This window comes from Notamacropus eugenii, chromosome 2, assembly GCF_028372415.1.
Source record: "Notamacropus eugenii isolate mMacEug1 chromosome 2, mMacEug1.pri_v2, whole genome shotgun sequence".
Taxonomy (NCBI): domain Eukaryota; kingdom Metazoa; phylum Chordata; class Mammalia; order Diprotodontia; family Macropodidae; genus Notamacropus; species Notamacropus eugenii.
Genome location: NC_092873.1, coordinates 495590188 through 495606693, shown reverse-complemented (window position 1 = coordinate 495606693; position 16506 = coordinate 495590188).

Genomic DNA, 16506 nt, shown 5'->3' with positions numbered 1-16506 from the left:
CTGATGAATATCTGGTCACTGGATTCAGATGGCTCTGGAGAAGTGAGGCTGGTGACCTGCACAGCCCTCCCTCACTCAAAATAAAGTCAAGTCCAAGTCATGTCATTATTTCTCTGATGGCATGGTCTTCTTGTGCAATGAAGGACGAACACACACACCTCTCTGTCTCTCTCTGTCTTGGTCTCTCTCTCTCTTTCATTCCCTCCCCCCCTCCCCCCCAGTCTCATTTCTAGCCTAGTTTCTGGCATATAGTAGGTGTTTAATAAATATATGTTGATTAATTAAAAAGTCAATAACAACAGCTACCATTTATTTATTGCTTTAAGATTTGCAAAGTGCTTTATATATAAATTATATATTATAAATTATATATATATAAATTATATATTATAATTTAATAGCAGCGAAACAATTTCATTAAAGTGCTGATTAGAAAAGAAATGACTAGCAATCTTAAGTTACATTTGACCTCCATTTTTTAAAATTTATTTATTCAACTTTTAACATTCATTTTCACAAAATTTTGGGTTACAAATTTTCTCCCCAGTTGTCCCCTCCCCCCACCCCAAAACACTGAGCATTCTGATTGCCCCTATCACCAATCTGCCCTCTCTTCTATCATCCCTCCCTTCCCTTGTCCCCATCTTCTCTTTTGTCCGGTAGGGCCAGATAACTTTCTATTCTTATTTCCTAGTAGCAAGAACAGTACTCGACAGTTGTTCCTAAAACTTTGAGTTCCAACTTCTCTTCATCCCTACCTCCCCACCCATTCCCTTTGGGAAGGCAAACAATTCAATATAGGCCATATCTGTGTAATTTTGCAAATGACTTCCATGATAGTTGTGCTGTGTGAGACTAACTATATTTCCCTACATCCTATCCTGCCCCTCATTGCTTCTATTCTCTCTTTTGATCCTGTCCCTCCTCAAGAGTGTTGACTTCAAATTGCTCCCTCCTCCCATTGCCCTCCCTTCCGTCCTCACTCCCACCCTGCTTATCCCCTTCTCCCCCACTTTCCTGTATTGTAAGATAGGTTTTCATACCAAAATGAGTGTGCATTTTATTCCTTCCTTTAGTCGAATGTGATGAGAGTAAACTTCATGTTTTTCTCTTACCTCCCCTCTTTTTCCCTCCACTAAAACGTCTTTTGCTTGCCTCTTTCATAATTATGAGAGATAATTTGCCCCATTCCATTTCTCCCTTTCTCCTCCCAGTATATTTCTCTCTCACTTCTTAATTTCATTTTTTAAAGATATGATCCCATCCTATTCCATTCACTCTGTGTTCTATGTGTGTGTGTGTATGTGTGTATGTAATCCCACCAACTACCCAGATACTGAAAAGTTTCAAGAGTTACAAATATTGTCTTTCCATGTAGGAATGTAAACAGTTCAACTTTAGTAAAGTCCCTTACAACTTCTCTTTGCTGTTTACCTTTTCATGCTTCTCTTCATTCTTGTGTTTGAAAGTCAAATTTTCTTTTCAGCTCTGGTCTTTTCATCAAGAATGCTTGAAAGTCCTCTATTTCATTGAAATACCACTTTTTCCCCCTAAGTATTGTACTCAGTTTTGCTGGGTAGGTGATTCTTGGTTTTAGTCCTAGTTCCTTTGACTTCTGGAATATCCTATTCTATGCCCTTTGATCCCTTAACGTAGAAGCTGCTAGATCTTGTGTTAACCTGATTGTATTTCCACAATACTTGAATTATTTCTTTCTAGCTGCTTGCAATATTTTCTCCTTGACTCTGGAATTTGGCCACAATGTTCCTAGGAGTTTCTCTTTTTGTATCTCTTTCAGGTGGTGATCGGTGGATTCCTTGAATACTTATTTTGCCCTCTTGTTCTAGAATCTCAGGGCAGTTTTCCTTGATAATTTCATGAAAGATGATGTCTAGGCTCTTTTTTTGATCATGGCTTTCAGGTAGTCCCATGATTTTAAATTGTCTCTCCTGGATCTATTTTCCAGGTCAGTTGTTTTTCCAGTGAGATATTTCACATTATCTTCCATTTTTTCATTCTTTTGGTTTTGTTTTGTGATTTCTTGGTTTCTCATAAAGTCATTAGCCTCCATCTGTTCCATTCTAATTTGGAAAGAACTATTTTCTTCAGTGAGCTTTTGAACCTCCTTTTCCACTTGGCTAATTTTGCTTTTGAAAGCATTCTTCTCCTCATTGGCTTTTTGAACCTCTTTTGCCAATTGAGTTAGCCTATTTTTCAAGGTGTTATTTTCTTCAGCATTTTTTTGGGTCTCCTTTAGCAAGGTGTTGATCTGCTTTTCATGCTTTTCTTGCATCTCTCTCATTTCTCTTCCCAGTTTTTCCTCCACCTCTCTAACTTGATTTTCAAAATCCCTTTTGAGCTCTTCCATGGCCTGAGCCCATTGACTATTCATTTGGGATGTTTGGGATATAGAAGCCTTGACTTTTATGTCTTTCCCTGATGGTAAGCATTGTTCTTCCTCATCTGAAAGGATGGGAGGAGATATCTGTTCACCAAGAAAGTAGCCTTCTATGGTCTTATTTTTTTTCCTTTTCTGGGCATTTTCCCAGCCAGTGACTTGGTTTCTGAGTTTCTTCTCCACACCCACCTCACCTCCAGATCCTCCCAGCTAGTGCTTGGAGGCTGAGATTCAAATGCTGCTTCCCAGCCTCAGGGCTTTGGGCAAGGGCGGGGCTGCTATTCAGTGTGAGATTAAGTTCAGGTGCTCAGGTTGGGGCAGGGCTGCCACATGGGGCTCAGTTCCCTCAGGGGTTTACTCAGAGACCTTCAGCAATAAATTCGAGCTACTGCCTGCTTTGGGAGCCCTTGTCTGCTGCTACCTCTGCTGCTGCCTCCTGAAGGGGCCTGAGTTATGGAGACACCCTGCTCCCCTCTCGGCAAGCTGAAAAGACCCTCTCACTGACCTTTGGTGCCTGTGGGTAGAGGGACCTGCTCGCCTGCTGGAGATTTTGTCCCTGAAGCCTGCTTGAATCTGTTCTGCTCCCAGTCCTGTGCACGACGGACTTTTCCAGTCAGTTTTTCAGGTCTCTCTGGAACAGAAATCTCCTCCACTCCATTGTTCTGTGGCTTCTGCTGCTCCAGAACTTGTTGGGAGTTCTTCTTTACAGGTATTTTATGGGCTGTGGGTTCAGAGCTAGCATATGTGTATCTTTCTACTCCACCATCTTGACTCCTCCCCCTCAACCTCCATTTTCAAAGAAGGAAATAAAGAAAACAAAAGAAGGAAGGAAGGAAGGAAGGAAGGAAGGAAGGAAGGAAGGAAGGAAGGAAGGAAGGAAGAAAAAGGAAAAAGAAAGGAAAGAAAGAAAAAAGGAAGGAAGAAACAGTTAAGATGGGGACTAGGAAAAATTGCCCAAGCTTGAAAGCATCCCTATGAGTTTATTAGTCATAAACACTTAAACTGAAAAACTTACTAGCGCTAAGGAGGAAGGATAATGTAAAATGTCATTAGTTCTGACGTTGCCCTTGTTTTGAATCAGAAAGGCTACTTTTTTGGTTAAATTCTGTTGAAATTTGCAGAACTAAAGGATTGCCCTTCTCAAGTGATGCACTATGTGTAATGTCACTGATGAACTGCAACATGAAACAGCTGTTTGTAGTCAGAAGGCCAAATAAGTCGAGCATGTTGTGATATGAAGCCAAGACATCTTGGGAATTATCAAGCTGCTCTTCATGCATTGTCCTAAGGCAACTATATAATTGTTTGGCTCTTTTAATAATCTCTTCTTTGCCATTGAATCAGTTCTGAAAAGAAAGCTGAAGAACTATCCTCTTCTCTTGGATGGACTAAATGGGGAATCTATGCAGTAAGACCCATGCTTTCCGGATAATGCTTCCTCCCTCCTTTTCCCAGCACATACATGGATCTGTGTATGTACACACATGAACTACTGCACACACAGACACACACAGCAGGACCTAAAGGTTGATGAACAATTTCAAATTCAAGTGAGCCCTAAGGTGAGTGACTGCTTTGAATCCCCATAGAAGTCTTCATAGTTTCAGGGACTTATTGTGAATGGCTGTATTCCCTACTTTATTGTATTAAGGTTTGTAAGATGACCATAGACAATTGTATTCCTTCTTGTTTAGATCAAGATCATTGGTATCATTCCCAGCTGAGTGACCACAAATGTTTGTTTTTTTTAAAAAGAAAAACTTCAAGGCAAAGTTAGTAGCTAATTGGTAAGACACTCATTTAATCAGGCCAGTGGTGGCAAATTTCTGCTCTTGTTTGACTTCAAAAGAAAACCAGCTATAGCAAGGAAAGTCAATATGTCAATGAGGATAAGTGGTCTTATTTTATTAATGCCAAAATAATAAAAAAAATAAGGGCAGCTAGATGGCACAGTAGACAGAATGCCAGGTTTGGGAAAACTCATCTTCCTGAGTTCAAATCTGGTTTCATATCCTATCTATGTGACCATGGACAAGTCACTTAGCCCTATGTACCTCAGTTTCCTCATTTGTAAAGTGAGATGAAGAAAGAAATAGCAAACCAGTCCAGTATCTTTGCTAAGAAAACCCCAAATAGGGTCATGTTGAATCAGACATGACTGAAAAATAACTGAACAATTCAATAAAAGTTGCCAGTGTTTATCCAGTAGTTTCAGGTCTGCAAAACTTGTTACAAATATTATCTCATTTGATTCTCACAACAACAATGGGAGGCAGATGTTATCATTGTCCCCATTTTACAGATGAAGATACTGGAGCTGAGGAAGGCTAAGTGCTTGAATAGGATCACATGCCTAGTAAGTATCTATTCAAACTCAGATATTCCTGATTCTAGGACCAGAACTCTATCTACTTTACCACCTAGATTCTAGTATTTCTGAACCTTCTTAATCCAGGTCATCTTTATGACTTAAAGATAAAGACCAAGTAGCCATAAGACCATAGAACGAATCTGATTTATATTAAACATTACTGAAACAAAAGCTTTTCAATCACACTTCCTGATACAACAGAAGGTGCTTAATAACAAATTCTGGTCAACTTGACTAAGGTCACATATTTTAATATATTAAATGTTTTGGTATAGATACATAGGCTCATATCTCAATCACCATTTGACATTATTTTTAGAATGCTAGCTCAATTAAATTCAATAAATAAGCATTTACTAAAAGTCCCTACCATATGCCAGGCATATGCTTACCACTGAGAGATACAAAGACAAAAATGAAATATTCCTTTTCCTTAAGGAATTTACATTTTATTGAAGTGAAATAAGATATATGTGTGTATGTATACACATACATATATACCTATTTGCATACACCAACATATAGTTAATGAAATACAAGACAGATACAAGGTAATTTCTATGAGAAAGTCATAAGTCTAGTTATTAAGGTAGCATGTAAAAAAACATGAACATAAATATACTGACTTCTGAATGGCAGTATTGTGTAATGAACGTGAACTTGGAAAATTCAGGTTCAGATCCTGATGCTGATAACTGTCAGGCTACGGGCAAATAATTTTTAGCTTTCTGAGTTTCAGTTTCACCAGTCATGAGAGAGGGATGATACTTGCATTAATTACGTTGCAGGGTTCTTGTGAGAAAAGTATTTTATTAACCTTAAATTGCTATTGAAATGACAGTTCTGTGTAGTACATATATTGTATTATTCATATCAAGAGATGTCTTCAACACAGAGGCACACACATTAATCCTTAATTATCCATTCTAATGAAAGAACACAATATGTTCAGGATAATCTGTGGAGCTATCTAGAGACCCATGAATAGGAAGTAATTTCTATGGTTGAAATTCCAAAGCCAGAATTTTGAGGAACAGCAAAGAACCTTAACTGAGATCGAGCTGGTGTTGCATGTAGAGTAGAAGAGGAAGATAAGGTAGCTACCTAAAACAAAACCCATGAGCTGAGTTTGATTTTGATTGGAAAGAGAAAATAGAATGTTTTCAACATGTAAAATGGCACATAGTTAGAGAGTAAATCTACAGTGGTATTCCCACTCCACCCCACCCCATTCCTCTAACACATTATGATTTCATCTTTGGAAGCTGCTATTAGGTAATGTCTAACTAAGATAGCTTGGAGATTGCAGGTAGGCTTATTGAAGGTGTACCTAACTCATGGAAGCAGGAATATACTAATGTAATTCACATTTATACACACATCCACACAACACAACAACAATTTATTGGTTAATCTCATATACATTAGTTCTTAAACAAATATATTATCTTTTAATAGGGTTGCCACCCAAAATGTTGGAGATCTTCTTCTGTTCTTTTTACATCTTGTGCATACCAGTACAGCAACTGGACCATCCAACTGTTATATAGATGTTGTTTCTGACTTTGTCTTCTAAAGTGCCATTCCTACTTATTCAAATAGCATCTCTAAAGTGTTGGGGGTCCAAATGTAGCAATTATTCTGTCACTGATGACAAAAATAGATAATCAATAAAACATTGCCTTCCACTTTCTTAGTTACTTAGTTACTTACTATTCTAGTTTTATCTGGGAATGCTTATTAATTAATTAATCAATCAATCAACCAAAATGTATTAAGTGCTTACTATGTGCTAGGCACTTTGCTGCCACCAGAGATACAAAGACAGAAACTAAACAGCTTTTGCCCTCAAGGGGCTTACATTTCATCAGGGGAAATAATGTGGACACATACGAATATATACAAATTAAAGCAGATATGAGTCAATATAATACAAAGTAACTCACAGAGTGCTGTGGCAAAGTTGGTTCTCACAATAAGATAAATTTGTTTTTCTTTTCACTGCTTTTTTTGTAGTGCTTGTGATTTTTTGTTCTTCTCCTTCATAGTGTTTTATGTTTGAGTTTACATTATAAATATGTTATCATTTAGCACAGAGACCAATATTTTTGTTGACTGACACTTTCTGGGTTATTCTGGCCTCTTCATTGTGGTGGCTGTTTTTATATCCGTTAAGCGTTTGTGACAAATGACTGATATGACATCTTTACCTATGTTTTTCATCATTGATAGATGACCCATTTTTCATCATTGATAGATCTTTTGAAGAAGTTGGACTAAAGCTTTATTTGCCATGTATTCTTATTCTTTTTCTTAGACTTTCTCTTAATGTGATGACTTTAACTCCAATGAAAAGATGTTCTGAAACAGCTGATTGTGATATGGTTATATCATCATTACACGATCATTTCCTATATGTTAATATCTATTCAATTTTGCTTCATGCTAAGTTATTTGGTGTTCAGCATGCCCAGTGCCTTTTTATTTTCTTTGGAAAGAAAATGTTCAGCTATACAGGCCCAGGACTTCTTAGTAATCTACAAGCCTTTGGCCCTATTTTCCTGAATACTGTTCCTCCTGTTTCTCTATGCTTTTGTCTTCTTTAATGACTTTTCTCTCCATCCTCCTTTACATCCATTTTTGTACTGAAGTTACTAAGTTACCAGTTACAACCCTGCCTAGAAGTCTTTCAGCTCTGGTGTTTCTGCCTTGGGGTCTCTGCTGTAATGACTCATGAGTGGCTCATTCATCTACTATAGGTCTAGGTTAGCTTCAGTTCATTCTCCAGACATCTTCTTGCCAGTCATATTGTTCCCATATGAATACCCTCACCCTTTCCACCCCTTGACTGTAATCATGGGACCATCATCAGATCAATATTGCCAATGCTACTGGAAAGTGCATATCAGTCTATTTCCTCAGCACTACATTCACTATCCCAGTAACGTTCCAAATAAAAATACTCTTCCTTGGCCATTTCTCTCCTCTAGGTGTTATCTTCCTCCATTTGAATGCATTTTCCTTGAAGGAAAGTAGTATCTCCACTTTTGTATTTATATCCTCAGTCTTTAGCACAGTACTAGCATGGAAACCTTTTTCATTCATTCATTCATCAAAATAGATAATTTGAAGAAGCTGTTTAGGAAAGAATTTTTTTAACCTCTTTATTCCTATGCAACAGATGTTGGTTTATAAGCTATAATTATCTTCTTGGCGATCTTTTTTGCTTACGCTCATGGTGAGATGACTAAGCGTTTAATGAAAAGATGGTTCTTGTTACCTTTAGTTATAAGATGAAACAGACTCCATGAATGCCACTGTCTGCTCCAATAAGAAAAATCTGGGAGTGCAATAACACTACTATGTTTGTATTCCCAAGACATCAAAGACAGAAGGAAAGGTCTCTTAAGCTCAAACTTATTTGGAATAGTTCTTTTTGTTGCAGCAAAGAAGTGGAGAGCTAAAGGGGGTATCCAACAAATTACAGTATATAAATGTATTGGAATACTTTTAAGCAGCAAGAAATGGCGGAAAGGACTTTTGCAAAGAAGCCTGTGAAGACTTGTATGAACTGATGCGGAGTGAAGCGAGTAGGAGAACAACAGTAATGCTGTAATGACATGTAGCTTTGAAAGATTAAAGCATTCTAATCAATGCAGGACCATCATTCCCAAGCATTAATGAGGAAGAATACTGCTTACCTCTTAACAATGAATTGATAGACTGAAGGTACAGAATGCATTATATATTTTTAGACATGATCAAGAGCAAATTTATTTGCTTGACTATGCATATTTGTTACAAAACTTTTGTGACAATAAGCACAACTGTTCAGTTGTTTCTGACTCTTTGTGACCATGCTGTCCATGGAATTTTCTTGGCAAAGATACCAGAGCGATTTTGCCATTTCCTTCTCCAGTGAATTAAGGCCAACATAGGTTAAGTGACTTGCCTAGGGTTACATAGCTAACAAGTGTCTGAAGTCAGATTTGAACCCTGATCTTCCTGACTCCTGCTAATAATTTCTCAAGAGCTGACTCACAATGCATCTTAAACTGCATTAATCAAAACTCTGGCAACGTGAACAATCACTGTACCTTAAGTGAAGTGAATCAAAGGTTGTCGAATCTTTTGGGTCACAAAAGTCTTGTTCTATCTATACTTTAGAGGATGTATGTAGTCACAACCCCAAAGACTTTGAGTCCAGAACTGTTGTATTGTGGGATATATGGGTTTATTGTGGGAAACTACTCTATGATTGTTTTATAATCCACCTTCTCCCATCCTTTCCCAGTTGTGATTTAAATATATAACCTGTGCTTTTACTTCAGCGAAGAGAACATTCCTCACTCTGAAACTGATTAATTAAACTACTAGATTACTGACACTCCCATCTCTAGACCTGCTTTGTATGGCTCTGAGCATTCTCAGGTTAGAGATTGGCTCCTGTGAACAGTTCAAATGCCACCTCAGACACTTCTTGCTGTGTGACTCTGGGCAAATCACTTAAAACCCTGTTTGCCTCAATTTCTTCATATGTAAAATGAGCTGGGGAAGGAAAGGGCAAACCACTCCAGTATCTTTGCCAAGAAAACCCCAAATAGGGCACAAAGAATAGGTCACTGTTGAAAAAATGACTCAACAACAATCTTCAGTTCTGTGTTTTATAGGACTTCTTCCTTCCTTAAAAAAAAAAAAACAAAACAAAACTCATAGGTAGGGACTATCACCCAGTGCCTTGCATTGTGTTTTGCATATCATGAACACTCAATAAATGTTTATTTGATTGTATAGTCACTGACCAGCCTTTCAAAGGAAATGCTGTATCTGCAACTAGATTTCCAGATGTTTCTAATATACTCACTTAAATTTGTTTCATCTACAGGGATAATACAACCTGGTTTCTCAAAGGGACCAGACATATATTCATTTTGAAAATACTGGAAACCCCCCCACCAAAAAAAAGGCTAAACAAAGCCAAACAGGATTGTTCACACAGATTCACTACATACTTAAAAGATAAGAGAAGAAGAAAAGGTAGCCTTTAGAGCTAGGATTTAGGAATAAGGAGAGAAAAAGTGGGGAAGAAGTAGAGAAATCAGCAAGAAATAGATCTCATTCGTCTAGACTAGAGAAGAGACAGCAAGGATGGTTCTGGTTGATATGGTGGGAGTAAAATCTTTGGTCATTTTGCTAAAAGAGCATATCCTAGCCCACACTATGGTTTGTCCATTTGACTTTTTATGGCCTGAAGCACAGAAGTTATGAGAAGGATAAGTTCCCTCCATCCAGGAGCTCTCAGACTGAATAAACTGAGAGTCTCTCCCTGTCTGAATTTTTTCTGCATATCCTGTGACCTAGTACAAACAATTGATGATAAGAACCTCAAGATTGACCACAGAGATGCCTAACTGTGATATGCTGGATTTTCTGATTTAAAGAACTTTTGATCTCTTTCCCACTGCAGAAGAGCCAGTATTTTCCATAAGAAAAAGATTTGGTTAAAACTCTCTTAATTCTGTCATTAATTCTAATGAATCACCCCCACAAAAATACAGTTCTCTCTCTTCGCTTTTTTATAATGCTATATCAAGATTTATGATCAGTTATGTCATCCTGGAGTAAGAAATTAGTTGTGTATAACATCATAAACATGCCATGAGTACATCTAATAATCTAGAATTGAACCAAAAAAATTGAACAACCAGAGTAGGAAAAATGGTTGTAAAGCCAAAAATTCTTCACTTTGCTTCTCAACTTCTGACTTAACAAAAGAGAGAAATGAAAAGGAAGTAGTTTGTAGGATCCTAAATTTGTGGCTGAAAGGGATTTTAAGAGAACACTAAGTCCAGTGTCCTCATTTATATGTAAGGAAACTGAGAATCAAAGAGAAGTGACTTGTCCAAGGGCATTCAGGAAATCAGTGGAAGAGCTGGAAGCAGAACAATGTCCTGTCACTACTAGAGCAGCAATACCCTTCTCCATTGTCCAGAATTGCCTCCCAGAGCATACTCCTCCAGAGCACATCCTCATTAAAAAAAAATCTGGTGCCTTAACTCCTGAATAGAGGGAGATATATTTTGGGGGAAAATCTTTACAAACCATAAAGAGGATACTGCCAATGATTTTTCACATTTAACCCTCTTTTTCCTAAAGTGGTTGCATCTGTGTATATCTGTGTGCATGTATATAAACACATATGTATATATACATATAACATATATGTGCACATATGTATCAAAAGATACACATATATATATTGGGCTAGCACAGTATTTTGTTGTTATTGTTGAGTTGTTTTAGTCCTGCATGACTCTCCATGATCCCATTTGGGGTTTACTTGGCAAAGATGCTGGAGCGGTTTATAATTGCCTTCTCCAGCTCATTTGGCAGGTGAGGAACCTAAGACAAACTGGTTTAAGTGCTTGCTCAGGGTCATACAGCTAGTAAGTGTCTGAGGCTGGATTTGAACTCAGGTCTCCCTGATTCCACTGTGCCACCTGGCTGCCAAGCACAGTATTTGGAACAGAGGAAATTCTTAATAAACACTTAATGGAGATACTGCATATGTATGTGTGTGTATACCTTATTGATTTATATATTATATCATGTAGAATACAAGCTCTTTAGGAGCAGGGACTATTTTTCAAATTATTTTTGTATCTTCAGTCCCTGGGATAGTACCTTGAACAATTACTTTTGGGGGGAGTGTGCATGTGTGGGGAATTAACAACTATAATTTCATCACTATGAAGAACTCCCAGTGTGGAAAAGTCTTTCCACTAATGTGAATTAGTAATCCATCTATTAGGAAATTGTCTAGGGCAAAGGTGGGGAGTTAGAGATTAAAATGTCTGGTGTTATACAGCTACCACATGTTAGAAACAGGTTTAAGACATTGGTCTTCTTGCTGTCCCACCTCCCAGACTTCACAACTTTCCATTGGATGCCCCCTATACATTGAGTGTTCTCCCTTCTCTAGTTCTGTCTTTTGACTTCCTGGGCTTCCTTCCAGACTCAAAACAAATTTCTGCCTTCTGTAGGTCTGCCTGCATTCCCTGCCCCACCACTCTCCACCCCTCACAAGTATTGCTGTCTTCCTTCTGAAATTACCTTCCATCTATTCTGTATTTCTCTTATCTGTAAATGATTGTTTACATGTTCTCTCCCCCATTAGACTATGAGGTCTCTGAGAGCAGAAACTGCCTTTTGCCTTTCTTTGTATCCCCAGAATTTAGCACAATGCCTAGTACCTTGTAGGTACTTAATAAATACTTTTTGAGTTACTAATTCTGAAGCGATGTTACTCTATTCTACCCAGAAGACCAAATAAGTTCCATGTTACCAACACAGAAACTGGAATCTACTAGTTATTCCAACACAGTGGTGTTAGTGGCATGGATGTGAGAATTTTCCTCTCTCAAGTTCAAGGTGTGAAGACAGAGGCCATCTCTAATGTGTCCTAGACATCCACAGTCCTCTTGCAATCTGTAAGATGCTCAGGATCTTTAACTCAATGTATGCAGTTTATTGATACAGCCACATCCCCTAGTCCTAGTCCCAGACTCAGGATTAGGAGAACTCAGATGTGCTACAGAATTCCATATGTATTACGTTAATGTGAGTTTACAAACTGATTTCACTTTTAGATGAGGTATGGAATTAAAAAAACAAGGATTACTAAATACGGTGAAGAACGAACAAAGCACTCCTTCAGGGGTTTATGAATGCTACCATAAAGCTGAAGTTTATTATTGCTTGTTGATACATATACAAATGTAGATGTGTGCATATATATTAGACATAATATATACATATATGCTCTTGAATTACCAGGATATGAGCCAAAAGAAAGCAGGCAAATGGTTTTACCCTCCTTATTTGACTTTTGTTTTTCCTCAACTTGATTTACTTTCTATTTGAAAAAGATCTTGAGAACAAAGTGGACCTTGTAGTTTCTGCCTCTATATAGCTTCTATGGTTTTGTGTGGTTTATTTTAGGTGGCGAGGTAGTCCTTAGAATGTGTTTGGGTTCATAGAATCCCATCAAGGGTTTAAATAGGAGTTAAAAGGAATATTCTAACTCTAAATCTAACCCTAAATTGTCTGTTGTCTATGACCACAAACTTCAAATCAGCTTCAAACATAGTCAGGAAAAAGCACAGAATTCATCTTAGCGTAAGAACATACTTTGATTGACTTTTGTTAAATACTTTTGGATCAGAGGTTCTTAATCCGAGCGCCTTAATACTCCTGTGTCTAGATTTCAGGGCGTCTGTGACCTCGGATAGGAAAAAAAATTACATCTATATTATTAGTAACCTTTAATTGAAATTTAGCATTCCTTCAATTTTTTAAAATGTTACTATGAGAAGTGCTCCACAGATTTCACCATACTATCAAAGGGGTCGTCTACACACCGAAAAATTGTTAAGAACCTCTTCTTTAGACCAACGTGATAGCCTTGGATGAGACTAAAAGAGCTTCTTAACTACCTTTTTAGGGAGAGGATTTCTGCTCACTGCACCTCAGAAGGTTGGAGCCAAGAGAACAGTAGATTGTCTTGAAGTACTAACATTCAAAAGATGGTAGTAGAGAGAAGGCCTGTAACCATAAGACCGTAAGACGGTTGGAAGTTGGAGCTATGACACATAGAGAAGAAATGACCCATCTAGTGAAGACAATACAGCCCACAGAGAACAAAGCTGCAATGTCCAGCAGAGGGCAGCATAAAGCATATCTCCTTTGTGGGTGTTCCCCTCATGTGAACTCTGGTCTTGGTGGAGTGTCATTTCATGCAAGTTCCCTGAGCGATATATTCTGCACATATTATAGACAGAAAGACAGACATAGAGATAAATAAATGGATGGATGGATGGATGTGTAGATACATAAAGAGACAGACAGAAAGAGAGATGATAGATAGGTAGATAGAAAGATAGATGGACAGAAAGATAAATAGATAGGTAGATGGATAGATGGATACAGATATATTTATGCCATCTGTATGTTCCCTGTATGTCTACCTACCTCAGCTGGTAGTGTGGTAACCTGAGGGAGAATTGCTCTGTGTATACACAGTAGGGATCTTTCCTTGTAATTTTATTTGCTACAGTGTTTGATTAAATGTCTCTTGTATTAATGTTCCTCTGGCTGACTGGTAAAATCTAACACATTGTTGGGGGCTTCTGAGCTGTGGTTTTCAAGGAGATGCTGAACCATAGAGTATTTCAAGCCTGGGGTAGGTTTTCTCAGGGCAATGTATGAAAAAATGATGTTCTAGATTCTAGAGAACAATTCCGAGTTTATTCCAATAGTAATACCAACATAATTTTGGTATCTTGGACTTCAAGACAAGGTTGCTTTGTTACACTGTCTCTCTCCCTTCTCTCTAACTTCAATGTTTCTCCACATATAACACTTATACTTAAGTCCCAGTCAGAGACCCATAAAGCAATATTTTCCCCAATGTTATGGTTTCCTGCACAGAGAGTTCAAAAAACCTGGTCTCCTGGAAAACATTATAAAGAAGTTTCACAGTATTAGGGGTGTAACTCACACTCTTTAAAGCCCAGTAATGTTACTTAAATATAACCCTATGCTGAAAGCACCTTTTTTCCCATGAATATCTGCTCATAGTTTAGAAATAATGTCCCCTCTACCTCCAAGATAAAGTTTTTGAAAAAGAAACTGAGATGCAAAGCTGATGCTTATAACGTCTTTTCACATTTTCCTTCCAGATCTAACATACTTCAACATAAAACCAGAGAAGAGATGCTTTATTTGTTTGGTTCACATTAAATTTAAATAATGGAAGGGGCATATGCCTCTTTTTCAAGTATATTGGAGCCCAAGTAAAAGGAGAGACAGACAGACATAAACAGGAACAGACACAGAGAAGCAGTTTTGCGTAGGGGATAGAGATCTGATCTTGAAGTCGGGTTCAAGACCCATCTCTGACATATAGCATGTGATTCTGGGCAAGCTGCTTAGCCTCTCAAGCCTCTTAGGCCATTGCCTAAGCAAAGGGAAGGGGTAGACTTAAATTGGTAGAAGGACTCGTGAAATCGCAAATCTAGCCCCTACTGCTACCCATGAATAAGGGTGGGGATGAGAGAGTTCAGGTTAATAGAGAGCAGAATGTGTTAAATGTGAAGTCATGATTAAGAAGAGAAGAAAGCCAAGACAGAAATGGGGGGATAGCCTGTGAAAATACCTGAAACAGATCCTGATTTAAAAGGATCTTGTATGAAAAAATAAATAGGCTATTTGGGTCAAACAAGATAGAACTTGTGGTTCAGAGATAATGTGGTAACTGGAAAAGAGACATCTATCTTTGGGCAAAAATTTTGAGGGTAAAAATGTCTCCCCAGAAGTTTTCTGAGGGTTTCTAGGCTGTTGGATGTAATTCACTTGTCTGATAGCAACTAGGAGGTACAGCGGATAGAGCACAAACCTGGAAAACACCTGAGTTAAAATGTGGCCTCAGACACTTAGTAGTTGCATGACAAATCACTTATCCTCTGTATGCCTCAGTTTTCTCATCTGTAAAATGGGGGTAACAATATCATTTAACTCTCAGAGTTAGGAGAAACCATTTGCAAAGCTTGTAGCACAGTGTTTGGCCCATAGTAGGCACTTAAATGTTTGTTCCCTTCTGTCTTCCCCTTGTTGGCCACTTGTAGAGCATGCAATGGGCTCAGCTAGGAAACTGTCCTTCCCAATTTCAAATAAATGGAAATTATCTGGTTTCTATTCATGGTCCTTGTGGTGACATGACAGAAGCATGAGAAGGAGGAAAGTAGACTTTACATCCTGGCTTGGCCACTTCCTGGCTGTGAGGTCCCGAGTGAGTCACTTTACTCGTTCCACAGTGACTGTAAGTAGGCTTTCAGTTATGACCAGTGATGATTTTTTACTCCATAAGTGGCTTGAAAGACATCACTAAGGACACATGTAATAATAATTAACACATATAGGGCTTTTGGTTGGTAAAATGATTTATATGCATTATCTCATTTGATCCTAGAACAGTCTTGAGAAATAGGTGCTACTGTTATTATCCTCGTTTTACAGAGGAGGAAACTGAGACTGAGAGATATTAAGACTTGTCCACAGTCACACAGTAAATATCTGAGAAGGAAGAATCCACATCGATGAGATCATGGATCCTCAAGAACTGAAGAAAACCAAATCATGAATTGGTTAAGTAACCTGTTTGTGACTATATAATGGGGGAGCGTCTGAAACGAGGTTAGAATTCAGCATATTTTAATGCCGTGTATGTGTGTGTGTGTGTGTGTGTGTGTGTGTGTGTGTGTGTGTGTGTGTAATTTCATGCATGAAGGGAAGTCCTGGTGAAGAAACTCCCTCTACCAATGTGTCTTCGTATCCACAACACCAGCCACAGTGCCTGACAGATGTAGATACTTAATAAATTCAATATAGATGTCAATTCTGTAATTTAGAGTCTTAGAAAGTTACTTGGAACAACTTGACTAGTTGGTTAAGTTCCTTGCCCAAGGTGACACAGCCAGAAAGTGGGGTGAGGGATAGTTGGAACCCAGGACTTCCTCACATCAAAGCTGGTCCTCTCTTTCCATGATGCCTCTCCATTTAGGTCTGTATAGCAACCAAAATGGGAGCCTCATTACTTATTTCCTTCAACTTAGGCAATTACCTTTAAGTCTCATATTTGTGGTTACTGTCCCATTTAACTAGCCAGATTCTTTCCTCT